The 12069-nt window shown below is 34.9% G+C and overlaps 1 protein-coding gene across 1 annotated transcript in view; it reads right to left on the minus strand.

Moving 5' to 3' along the window:
- The window catches only part of CSMD3 (CUB and Sushi multiple domains 3), a 1237422-nt gene that overhangs the window by 91815 nt on the left and 1133538 nt on the right, over nt 1-12069 (minus strand). The window lies entirely within an intron of this gene.

Below are 12069 nucleotides of genomic sequence, written 5' to 3' on the forward strand. Positions count from 1 at the left end.
CTACACAGAAGGGTTACCACTAGAGAAAAAACCCTGGGAAGGAAAAGTTTAACCCAGATTTCTGAGAAAAGTTTCGTTTAGAGTACCATTAGGAATTTTGAAAATAATTTTCCTGAATTTAGAACTTAAAAGGGGTATAATAACCAAGGCAAATGGTAATTATAATAAATGCCAACAAGATAAAAGAAGGGGATAGGAAGAGAGCACCTGTGGAGAAATCCTTAGAAGACTATGCTTCAGAGGATAGTATCTTAACTAATCTTGACATAGAACAGAGATCAACTCAGAAGTTAGTGAAGTGTAGAGATGCCCATATGTGTATTGTTTCACTTTTGTCAGCTGATAAATTCATTTTTGATTATCATGCTAATGATAAATTAATTATTTTAAAGGAAAAGTACATTTATATCAATGAGGAATCCATGACTATCACCATCTGTGGAACATGCTTAGAATAACCTACATTTCCGTTGCAGAGTTTAAAAGACCAAGGGTTGTAAATATTATTTATGAGGAATATGATGTTCAGAGATATTATGCTAGTTTCCCAAGATCACATGAGTGCTGTGAGCTAAATTCTGTCCTATTCCCCGTTCTTTACCATAACCTACAGTTTTATAAATTATGTCTCTGGAGCCAAGGAATCACCTTGGGGTCATGGTAGCCTGAGGAGTTGTAATGTCTAGCCTCTCACCTCTACCACATAAGAACAATTCTATGCTCATCAATTTTATAGATTTGAATTCTGAATAAACTTTCCTTTGAACAAATTTTTTACAACCCTACCTAAGTAATTTCATTGATTCTTTTGATGTCAAGTCTTACTTGTGTTTTAATTCCCAACTTTATGTCACCTGGAAAAACACCTCTTCTGGATAAACAAATATTTACTAAATAACCTATAAATCACTGGTTTCTTTAGAAGGGAATGAGTCTCTAAACAGTATTTCCTAGGATAACTCTCCACTGTAAAATTGCAAATGGGCACAAAATAGGAGCAATTATGGATAAGAGTGCTAGAAAATGAGATCTAAGCAGGCCCTGAGATGGTTTTCACTGTTGAAATATGTAATTCTGACTATGATGTAAAGGAGAAGGAAATATTGAAAGAAATCCCCTTGCATCTGCTTTTCTTTTGACTCTCAAAGACAAAGTATTACAAAAAGATTAATCATAAACAGTTTTCAACAATTCTGTCCTCAGTCTTCATCAATTTCTACTCTTTCGTTTACTAAAATAGTCTAAAATGTGTCCAGTGTCTTCCCCTTTTTTCTGCCAACATCTCAGTGTAGAACCCTGTCATTTAATACCTATTGTACTGAGTTCAGTAGTACCCAACAAAATTGTGTCTTTCTTGGAACCTTAGAATGTTATTTGGAAATAAGGTTGTTGCAGATGTAATGAGTTAATTTGAGGTCATTTGAATTAAGTTAGGCCCTTAAGCCACTATGACTTCTTATGAAGAGAGAAGACAGAGATGGACCAGAGCAAAGACATGTCCCAGGGAAAGGGACGGGAATGCCAAAGATTTCCGGCTACCACCAGTAGCTAGGATGAGGCAAGGAAGGATCCTCACCAAAGCCTTCAGAGATAGTATGGCCCTATAGATACACTGATTTCATACTTCTAGCCTCTAGAACTGTGAGAGAAAAAAATCTCTGCTTACTTAAGACATCGAGTTTGTGGTACCTTGTTGCAGCAGCCCTAGGGAATGAATACACGTGTATTATTAAATCTATAGGATGTTTCTTGCTTTCTGTGTCTTTCTAGAGCAATCCTTCCTACAGACAAAGGAGGTGATGGAAGGGAGGTAACACAATATGTTTCTTTGGGTCCACTGTGTGCAAAGAACTCTGCAAGTTACTTTAAATGAGTTACTTCATTTAATCCCCGAATTACTACACCAAGATACGTGTAAATAGCTTATGTTGCTAAAAGGGACACTAAATTTCAGAATGGTTGAATTATTTGCCCAGTTCAATGAGCCAGAATTTGAGCCATATGCTTGAAAACTAAGCCATATTTTCTCCGATATTTATAGATAAATCAACCTGGACTGGAGAATTATTTTGTTCTGCCATTTCCTTACTATTAATATGTAACTTGTAATGGCCTTACAGATTAAATTTATAATCTTAGATAAAAAAAGTTTCTTATCTTAATTCTAATCAACTCTTCATATGAGATGTCTGCTATATTTCACGTGATCATTCTCATGTTCCTTATATTTACCATGTTAATTCCCTACTAGGCACTGTCATTTTTGATAACCTTGCCAGCCTGGAAATTGGTACCATAATACTTAGCCTTGAGTGTTCTACTATCTCAAATTATTCCCCCTTTATCCATTAATGTATTAGTTCTTATTCCATGTTTAGCTTGTGTGGGACCTTTCGGTACGTATTTACATTTCCAATAATGTCTAACGGTTCATTTTGTTATTTATTAAATACATATTATTGAGGGCCTAGTGTGTGTCAGATAGCATGTAATATGTGCTGGGAATGTGATCATGAACAAAGCAGACACAATCTTGCCCTTATAGTCATTAATTGTCGGTGAGAAAGATATTAATCAAATTATCTTATTAATGAGTAGAAATTACCTTGTGGAAACAAGGAGCGTGTGTGTGTGTGTGTGTGTGTGGTGTGTGTGTGTGTGTGTGTATATGTGTGTGTGTGTATGTGCATGCACACAAGCATATGTGTGTTGGGGAGAGGGATGACATACAGAATAACCCAGGCAGAGGAATCAGCAAGTGTGTTGGATGGGGAGCTTTAGGAGGATGGGGTAGGGGTTGGGTGAGAGAGTCCTAGGCAGAGTGAGAAGGAGTAAGGAAGACCAGTAAGCTGGGGCTAAGTCCCCCAGGAGGCCAGGGCTCATGCTCAGGATTTGTTTATAGTAATAGGAGGAAAATTTGCAAGTCTGTAAAGTTTTCTGTCTGGGAAGAATAGGATCAGATTTCTCCTTTAAAATATAACTCTGGCTAGGGTAGGAAAAATAAACACAATCGGAAGGGGACAAAGGTGAATATCCAGAGACTCCCCAAGACTCTATATTGCTGTGGCTGTTAAATAAACAATTGTTGATCGGATCTAAAAAAAAACTCACAAGTGTCCTCAAATGACTTGACATTAAATTAAAAGTCTTGATTATGTTCTCCAAGGGCCTCTAACTTTGTTTAATTAACTTTAGTCCCATCTATTAACCAGTTTATAATTTTAGCCACAAACGCAGTTTCCCTCCTCCACTTAAAACTCAAGTACCTGTGATTTGTTATGTCACCTATGATGCCATTCTCACCTCATAAAAAACATCAAACCACACTTCTACACTTTATCATAATAAACTTTGAAAAATCAAGCCTGTCTACAACATAACCTTTACTGTAGTCCCTTCTATTCCCTAATCAACATAGCTTCAAATGGCTGACGGTGTGACATTTGACGACATGTCTAAAACTATATTCTGTAGAATTTTATTTTTATCAGTCTTGCTTTCTTGAAAGCTATCTTCCCATCTCTTTATAATTTTGTCCTCAGATGACTAAAATAGAGACATTGTCACTGATCACATTAGCCGAGTTAACCTCTTGTAGAGACCGTGTTTCACAACTATTTGCCCTCTGGCAATTTTCACAGTCTAAGAATTATATACCGCCCATTTTCTTGCACTAGAATATAAACTGTGTGGGAGCAGGGACTTTTGATTATCTTATTAACAGTTAATTGGGGCGGCTGGGTGGCTCAGTGGGTTAAAGCCAGGTCATGATCCCAGGGTCCTGGGATTGAGCCCCGCATTAGGCTCTCTGCTTGGCAGGAGTCCTGCTTCTCTTCCTCTCTCTCTCTCTCTCTGTCTGCCTCTCTGCCTACTTGTGATCTCTGTCTGTCAAATAAATACATAAAATCTTAAAAAAAAAAAAAAAAGTTAACTCCTCAGGTCATAATGTAACACCACATGGCAGTATTCAGTAAATATTTGCTGAGTGACTGAAGGCTAGGACAATGAAAGAATGAATGAAGAATGAACAAAACATACATAATAAACAAATCCTTACCATATTGAGTGTGAACTCCATCCAGCCTCTCTGGGTTTAAATCCTCTTTCTAATGCTGACAAATTTGGAAATCGAGGTCAAGTTACATAACCTTGACCGCACTTTTCCTCATTTGTAAATAGTAATGATAATAGCAATAACTTTATGCCAACTTAAAGTGTGGTTATAAGGCTCAAAATGTTAATATATGCAAAGCCTGGCACATAGTAAGTACTCTACATGGGTAAGCTCTTATATCAAATTGGGAGTTTAATTCTTTCCATATATTTGGTGTTCCAGATAAATAAGAACACTTGGTAAAATATGCTTTCTGGTTTTTCCAAGTTTTGCTTTTCATTTTTGAAAAACATTTTGATCTGGCAATTACTGTAATAATTATGAGCAGTTTCGACATATTATCTTGGTCGGTAGAAGCAGGGTATATAATAAGGCAATGGTTCAAGGTGTGATGAATCAGGTGTGATGTAACCAGGGAATCCAACAGTGCAGCTTTGATTTTTTTGAAGATTTTTTATCAAACCAATCAACATCACTGGGAAGAAAAATATATTCTCATTTTGTGTTGGTGAGTAAATACTTGTGTGCACAGGGCAGGCTGATCTAGTTTTTATTCTGGAAGCTGACTGCCTGTATTCTAATCTTGGCTCTGGTACTTGTTAGCTCTATGACCTCAGGTAAACTGCTCAGACTCTGTGCTTCAGTTTTCTCAACTGCAAAATAAACATAAAGCTAAGATTGAGTTAATATATTGTAAAGTGCTTAGAACTGCACCAGACACATATTATGATTTCAAAGGGAGAGTGCATTCTCTGTTTGGCAAAGGTTAACAGGAGCATGGCTGCTTTGATTACAGTTGTGCCCTGGACACATATCATCTCAATCTAACATGACTTTTCTCCAAACCCTGATGTCTTTCAAAGGGCTACTGCCCATGTGATTTCCCAGGACACATCAGACTATTCACTTTGTTTCTGTTGTGATTTAGGTTGGAGATTTGAAAATGCTGAGATTCCTTATTTGTTTTACACTGATGTACACTACACTGTAATAGAAATTTCTTAGCTTCAGCGACTCATTCTATAGTCATGTATATTGTTTTATGTGTCTTGGTCTTAATACTGCTATTATAGTGCTCTGGAAATCATATTCAATATATATTAATCATATCAATATATTCAATATAATTATATATAATATATCATATTCAATATATATAATCACTAATTGAATTAAAGCAATATCACAACCTCTATATTGTATAGGCTTTTGTTACTTTGGAAGAAAATAAACAGCTCTAGGATGCACCCCCAATACTGCATGATTCAGTACCATAGATTGACCTGGAAGTTACCTTCGAAATCACTTAGTCTGCTCTTGTGTTGAAAGGAGAAAAAAAAGGCCTTAGAGAAGTGAGGTGAGGTACACAAAGCCACATATCGAGTTACAGGTAGAATGTATATTTGAGTCCGTGTTTTCATGGATTATTCTGTTTAGAAGCACCTTCACAGTTATGACCATTAATGAAAAAGCTGTGTATCAGATTATTTATACATTGAAAAATATACCTTTGATTTAAATCTGTTCTTTTTAGAAGAATCATTTTAATTGACATTCCATTCAATTTGAAACTACCATTTACTATTTAATAGTTATATAAGGGCATCATATTCTATATGTTAGTAACTTCTTTTTTTTTTTTTAATGTAGGCTCCACCCTCAGCATGGTGTCCAATGCAGGGCTTGAATTCACAACCCTGAGATCAACAGTCAGACGTTTAACCAACGGAGCCACCCAGGCATCCCTATATGTCAGTATTTTTTTGAGAATGACTATTGCTTAAATAGTGCCATGTTTTGGTTCAAATGTACACAGATCTCTGGTTCCTGGTTCAACAGATTTTGTTCTTGAAATTGCTTTAGAGTTTAATTCTGGCAATGTTTTTCAGCTATTTTTAATTTCTTATTTTCGTTGCAATGAAACATCCAATCCAATTCCAGAAAAGGATGCTACATTTATCTACTTCAGTTCAACTGGGCTATTAAAGCTTCTTCAAAAAAGACAACACAGAACACTGGGAAACTGCCATTCTTTCTCTAAACCAAAAAAATTCAAGTGTGCAACCTTTCTGCCAAGTACCAACATGGTATCTCTTAAAGAGGAAAAAAATAATTTTTTGTTCCAGTATAAATTCTAAGCTCTCTACAATGACTGATGGTGACTCAGATTAAGTCAAGTATGATAATTTCATGGTTTGGGAGAGATTTGGAGGAGGAAAAGCATTGATGATTACATGTTCATTCAGTTACATAATTTTATCAATTTTCATTCAAAAGTTATGTAAAGCAAGTTTAAACAACCCCACTGAAAGAAGAGTTAGGAGTGCTTAAAATAAAAAGCTCCCTGAGTTCTAATTAAGAGATAAAAATGATATACAGTTTTTTTTTTTCCATTTTGGAGAAAATCTGCTAACAAGTTGACATGAACCATATAGGTAAGTTTCAGCACTTCTAAAATTACTTACAAATATCACTTTTGCTCCATTAATATTATACAATTTCTTTCTCTTACTATATATGGGAGAATCTTAGAAATCAAGAGCAAAGGACTCATACCTAGATTTAGAGTTGAGACCAAGAAAGTCCCCATCATGAGAAAAGGATCAATAAGAAATTACTTGGTATTTCCCTAGAGATGGAATAACAGAAGTATAGCAAACAAAGCTATTGAAATCTGAATTATCTATTAAAAAGTTTCAATATCTGCTTCATGAATTCACTTCCTCATATTCAGATAGTTCATTGAAATTATCTTGCTTTACTGCTGAGCTCATTAAAATCTGAAAAATTATACACCAATGCTGGTTGGCAAATCAGTAGATAACATCAGTAGATAAGATCAGTAGATAACAGAGTGAGCACAGGTCAGCAATATCATTTGACCTTTGTCAGTCTCTGTTTTCCCTTTCCTCTTCATCACTGTAGTTTGGTTTGCTTTTGGTTGTAAAGGAACAATCTAATGCTATCTTTAACGATCATAAACTACTCTGTTTATTGAAAAGAAGAGAAAGAAAAGAGAAGAGAGAAGAGAAAGGAAAAGAAAAGGAGAGAAAAGAGATAAAAGAAAAGAGATAAGAAAAAGCAAGACAAGACAGCTCAGGTGTGTTCTCAGTTTAGAATTGGCCTGGCTCTGATAGGCTTTGATTTACTACTGTTGACCATAAACAACTTCACTAACAACTAGCATCAGACATGATTATTCTTTGGTCTTGTTTGAACAAGACAAAAAGAAGATCTTTCCATAATTACGTCTGAGCACAATTAAAAACAAGAACACTGTCCCAACTGCCAAAATGACCAAGACCCTTCTATGTCAGCTAATATGAGTAAATGTTGTTTCCATACCAAATATTATTCCAGGAATGTTCCACTCCTTCCATCTTCTAGGGGAAAAAAAAAATGTATTCAGATACCCAATTACAGGGGCACCTGGGTGGCTCAGTTGGATGTGTCTGCCTTTGGCTCAGGTTATGATCCTCGGTTCCTGGGATGAGTCCCATATTGGGTGCTGCTCCCTCTCCCTCTGCCTAAAGTTCCCTGTTTGAGCTCTCTCTCTCTGTGTCAAATAAATAAACAAAATCTTTAAAAAAGAAAAAGATACCCAGTCATAGAACTGTTCCAATTTTGTAACAACACCCAGCCTAGAAATAAAGCATGCTTCCTTGAACCCTTCCAGAACTATCTTGCACAGCCCAAATCCTTTAACAAGTCTCTCCTAATACTCTCCTACTGGGATGTCAGTATGTGGCGTGTTGTCTCACTCATTATGGTGAGCAAATACATGCAATGTTGTTTAACTGAAAGGTGTTCCTGATGGACTTTGGTTGGAGGGGACTGACAGTAAGACATGGTACAAAATAAATGCCATAAGGTATGAATGGATGTGCACATGGAGCCAAATGTCAAAATATATTAAGCAGTTTTGGCATGATTTTAGGCATTTAAGTAATCACTAGTCATTTAAGTAACAGTAAATGGTATTACCTTTTCCTCATAACAGTTTCACCAGTTTAATTTTTTAGTTTCTTCACTTTATATATATATATATATATATATATATATATATATATATAAAACTGAATGATGTCCATACCCCTATGCTCTCTAGATATCAAACAATGAAACACTTCATGAGTTCCATGCTCTATCTACTGATATATGAAAGTAGGTCAGGTCTTTAGGTTGTGTGAGGCAAAGGGGTCACACAGTTCAAAGCAGCAGTGATTTATGTTTTATATAAAATGTGTCCTTATACCTGCAGCAGTCTCTTTTAGAATGAGACTTTGTAGAGTTAAATATACTTTCCCTAAATACAGCATTTATTGTAAAAGCAACATAAACTTAAAAGATGACCTAAAAGTTATTACAAGCCTTTTAAACACGACTTCTTAAAAATAATCTGGAAGTCAATATTTATTCAACTCATTCTTTCACAGAAGAGATGCCAATGGATAAAAACACTGGAAAACAATGGATGACATAAATTAAATCATATTATAAATTGTGCTTACTTAGAAAGTCTTCTGTATATAAATTTAACATTCTGATAGAAAAAGCAGTGCCGGGATAATAGATTTAAACATGAAAATGATACCTTCTGCTTTAAAGAAATAAATATACAATCTGATTATGCTATAGTCTCCTTGTTGTTTTAGCTGCTGTAAATCAGACTCCCAATAAAAATTACCTTCTTTTCACACAGTGTCCTTACCACATTCTGGAAACCACAAACAACATACCAAGTTGCAAATAATCTACTTATGTTGTGAACTTGTAGGTCATGAAGAAGAGAAGAACTACAAAGTTTGAAGTGCAAAGTTTTAATTAGAAGGGGCACTTCCTAGAAAGTGAGATGACATCATCTCGCTAAAAATTAAAAGCACTTTTGCCAAATTTTAAGGAAAATTAGATTTATAGGCCATTAAGGATAATATATGTGTTCAAAATTACCAGCTTGGGACATTGCCTGGTACTCTGTAAGAACTCTTTATATTTTAGCTATTTTTATTGCCAGTGTTGTTGTCATTATTTAAGACATTAAGACATTATTTAAGACATTACTTATGGAGTCATATGGACCTATTTTGAATTCGGCAGCTCTTCTCTTAGTTCTCTAGCTTTATGTAGGTTAATTTTTTTTCTTTCAGTTCTTACATTATTAAAATGGGGATAATAATACTTATCTTGCAGAACTATTACAAAAATTAGCAATAATACATGAGAAATAGCTAGCAGAGAACCCAGCATATTAAGTTTTCAGTAAATGGTAGCTATCACTATTCTAGTGACTAATGTGGAATCACAGTCCGCAAAAACAATGCATTTAAGAAAGGGTTGTGTTTTGTTTTATCTCTTTAAGACAGGTTTTGTGTAACTTACTTTTAAGAAGTCACTGATGAGGACTGAATATTGTTAATATTTATTACAAGCTAAACTCATTTTAACTCTACAGCAGATATCAAGAAAATTTAGCTCTTACATTAGGAAATTACAATCCCAGCAATACAGAGACAAAAACACTTTCTTAGATAAAAAAAAAAAAAGAAGTATGATATCTGAGATAAAGTGCCTCAACATTTACACCTGTCCTATTTTTTCATTGCACAGAACTTTCATTTTTCAAAGCTTTTTATGAATGTTATTTTTGATCATGAAAGGCTTTATGAAGGTGATGTTTTATAAAAGACAGATGGCTGGCTGGATCTCATAAACGAAGTCAGGTTGGGAGAAAAGAAATGCATTTTTTTCTCTTTTCAAAGATATTAAAAACACGTTAATAAATAAAGCCTAAATGATCAGTGTGACCTTTAGGAAAGTATGTGAAAAGATTGATCTGTCAAATTTATAAAATAAATACACAAGTACTAAGAAAACTACTTCTGACTTACTGTATGGCATAACACAAGGACCTATTAAATTGGTAATAGAGTTTAAAGTTAGGGAGTTAGGGAGTAAACCATTCTAAGCTTAGGTACACTTAATCAGCTTAACAGTGTTAAATAGTGCATTACCTCCCTGGTTTTCTTTTTGTTTCTGTGAAGGGAAATGCATGCATCTACCTGATCATAAAATAATCTTTAAAAAGTTGTAATACAGCTCAAATAAAATCCATTAAACTATTTTTAAAAGATTTTGAACTCTTTCCACTGTAAGACTAAAATATAATCAGTCAGTAGTATGAATGCAAAAAGGTTAAGAAGCATAAATGTGATCTGTGTCCTCAAAAATGTACTGCCTATGACTAAACTCATGAGACATAAAACAATACACCATGCTGTAATAAGTTCTCAAATTTGGGGAAGAGAAAGTGCAATCATAGAGAAGATGATTGTGATCCCTGTGAGCTCAAATTGTCAAGAAATGGAGGAAATGGGACTTAAGAGGAGGAGACAAAAAGAACGGAAGATAAGTATGAAATCATATAAGAAAGGATGTTCAGTAGACAGCTGGAGAACCAATCGGACTGGAGTCAGAGTAAGCGCTGGGGAGTAAGATTCATTGAAATACATTATAACGTAGCTTTAAATTTGATTTAATGTAGGCATCCCGCAATCTTGAAAAAGAGAGTCAGAATGAAAGCTGTACTTCAGGAAAATTATCCTACTAAGGTTGGCGGAATATAAGACATCTGTCAATTTTTAACGTGAGCCCTAGATATATCCTCAAATTCCAAGGTTATTTAAGGTTTAGGTAAAATTCCCAGGGATGTTGATTCAAATATTATGGTTTTCTTGGCTCTGGCAATTGTGCCTTTTTGTGAAATTTCAATTATAAACATAAATAAAGATCAGCCCTCTATTAGAAAACCTAAAACATCAGATAAGACAAGGTCAGGAAAGGAACATTACTGTTGGGCATTATGGTAACTGTATTTTATCCATTGCCTCCAGTTCTCCTAATCTCTGCAATGTAATGCTGATAATAGTAATAATGACAACACTTATTGGGTTGAGCTCTACAAAACTGTCAATACTCAGCATTTTTTAACCAATTATTTCATGTGGTTCAACCTAATGTGTTGCTGTAATTGGAGTGATTTCTCTATTGTCTCTCATAAAGGCTGCCAGCAATCCCACCATGTTGTTTTACAACTGAGGAAAGCGGAAGCCAAAGAGTAACTTGTCCAAGGTCAACGGGAAAACAAAGTGCTAAATAAGTAGTGGATCTCCCTTTCTAAGCTAATTCCATTGTATTATAAGTGGCCCAAAAATCGTTATAAAAGTAAGGTGAACTATATTTTAGAATGAGAAAAAATATATACATATATACATTCACATAAATATCTACATAAATCCACTTCATATTTTGTGTATGACATTCTGTCATCCTTCTATTTTCTATATGAACACACACACACACATCTTTTTCTCTGGCAATATTTCTCCTTTGAAAAGTCTTATAAGAGGGACGCCTGGGTGGCTCAGTTGGTTAAGCAGCTGCCTTCGGCTCAGGTCATGATCCCAGCGTCCTGGGATCGAGTCCCACATCAGGTTCCTTGCTCAGCGGGGAGCCTGCTTCTCCCTCTGCCTCTGCCTACCATTCTGCCTGCTTGTGCTTGCTCTCTCCCCCCCCTCTCTCTGATAAATAAATAAAACCTTAAAAAAAAAAAAAGTCTTATAAGAAAGGATGTATCATTAGGAATAAACATTTTCTTATTTATAACAGAATACAATCAATTTGAGATAAGGGGAGATTTTTTTAAAAAGCTCTGTGCACCATCTGGATATTCTTTGAAAAGGTTAATGTTATGAAGAGAGGACCCAGAATAATTCTATAAAAAGAATTAAAATTGAAACTCCTCGTAAATTATTTCACAGGAGTAAAAGCTATGAACTTAATGATCTGGAATAGTCACTTAAAAGTGTAAAATTCTAGAATAGATACAGTTTTGAAATAAGAGTATAAATGAATGAGTAATATGATCTAAAGCATAAAGATATTGGATGCTATTTTTA

Source organism: Mustela putorius, unplaced genomic scaffold, assembly GCF_011764305.1.
Source record: "Mustela putorius furo isolate JIRA1106 unplaced genomic scaffold, ASM1176430v1.1 tig00000228_pilon_pilon_pilon, whole genome shotgun sequence".
Lineage (NCBI taxonomy): Eukaryota > Metazoa > Chordata > Mammalia > Carnivora > Mustelidae > Mustela > Mustela putorius.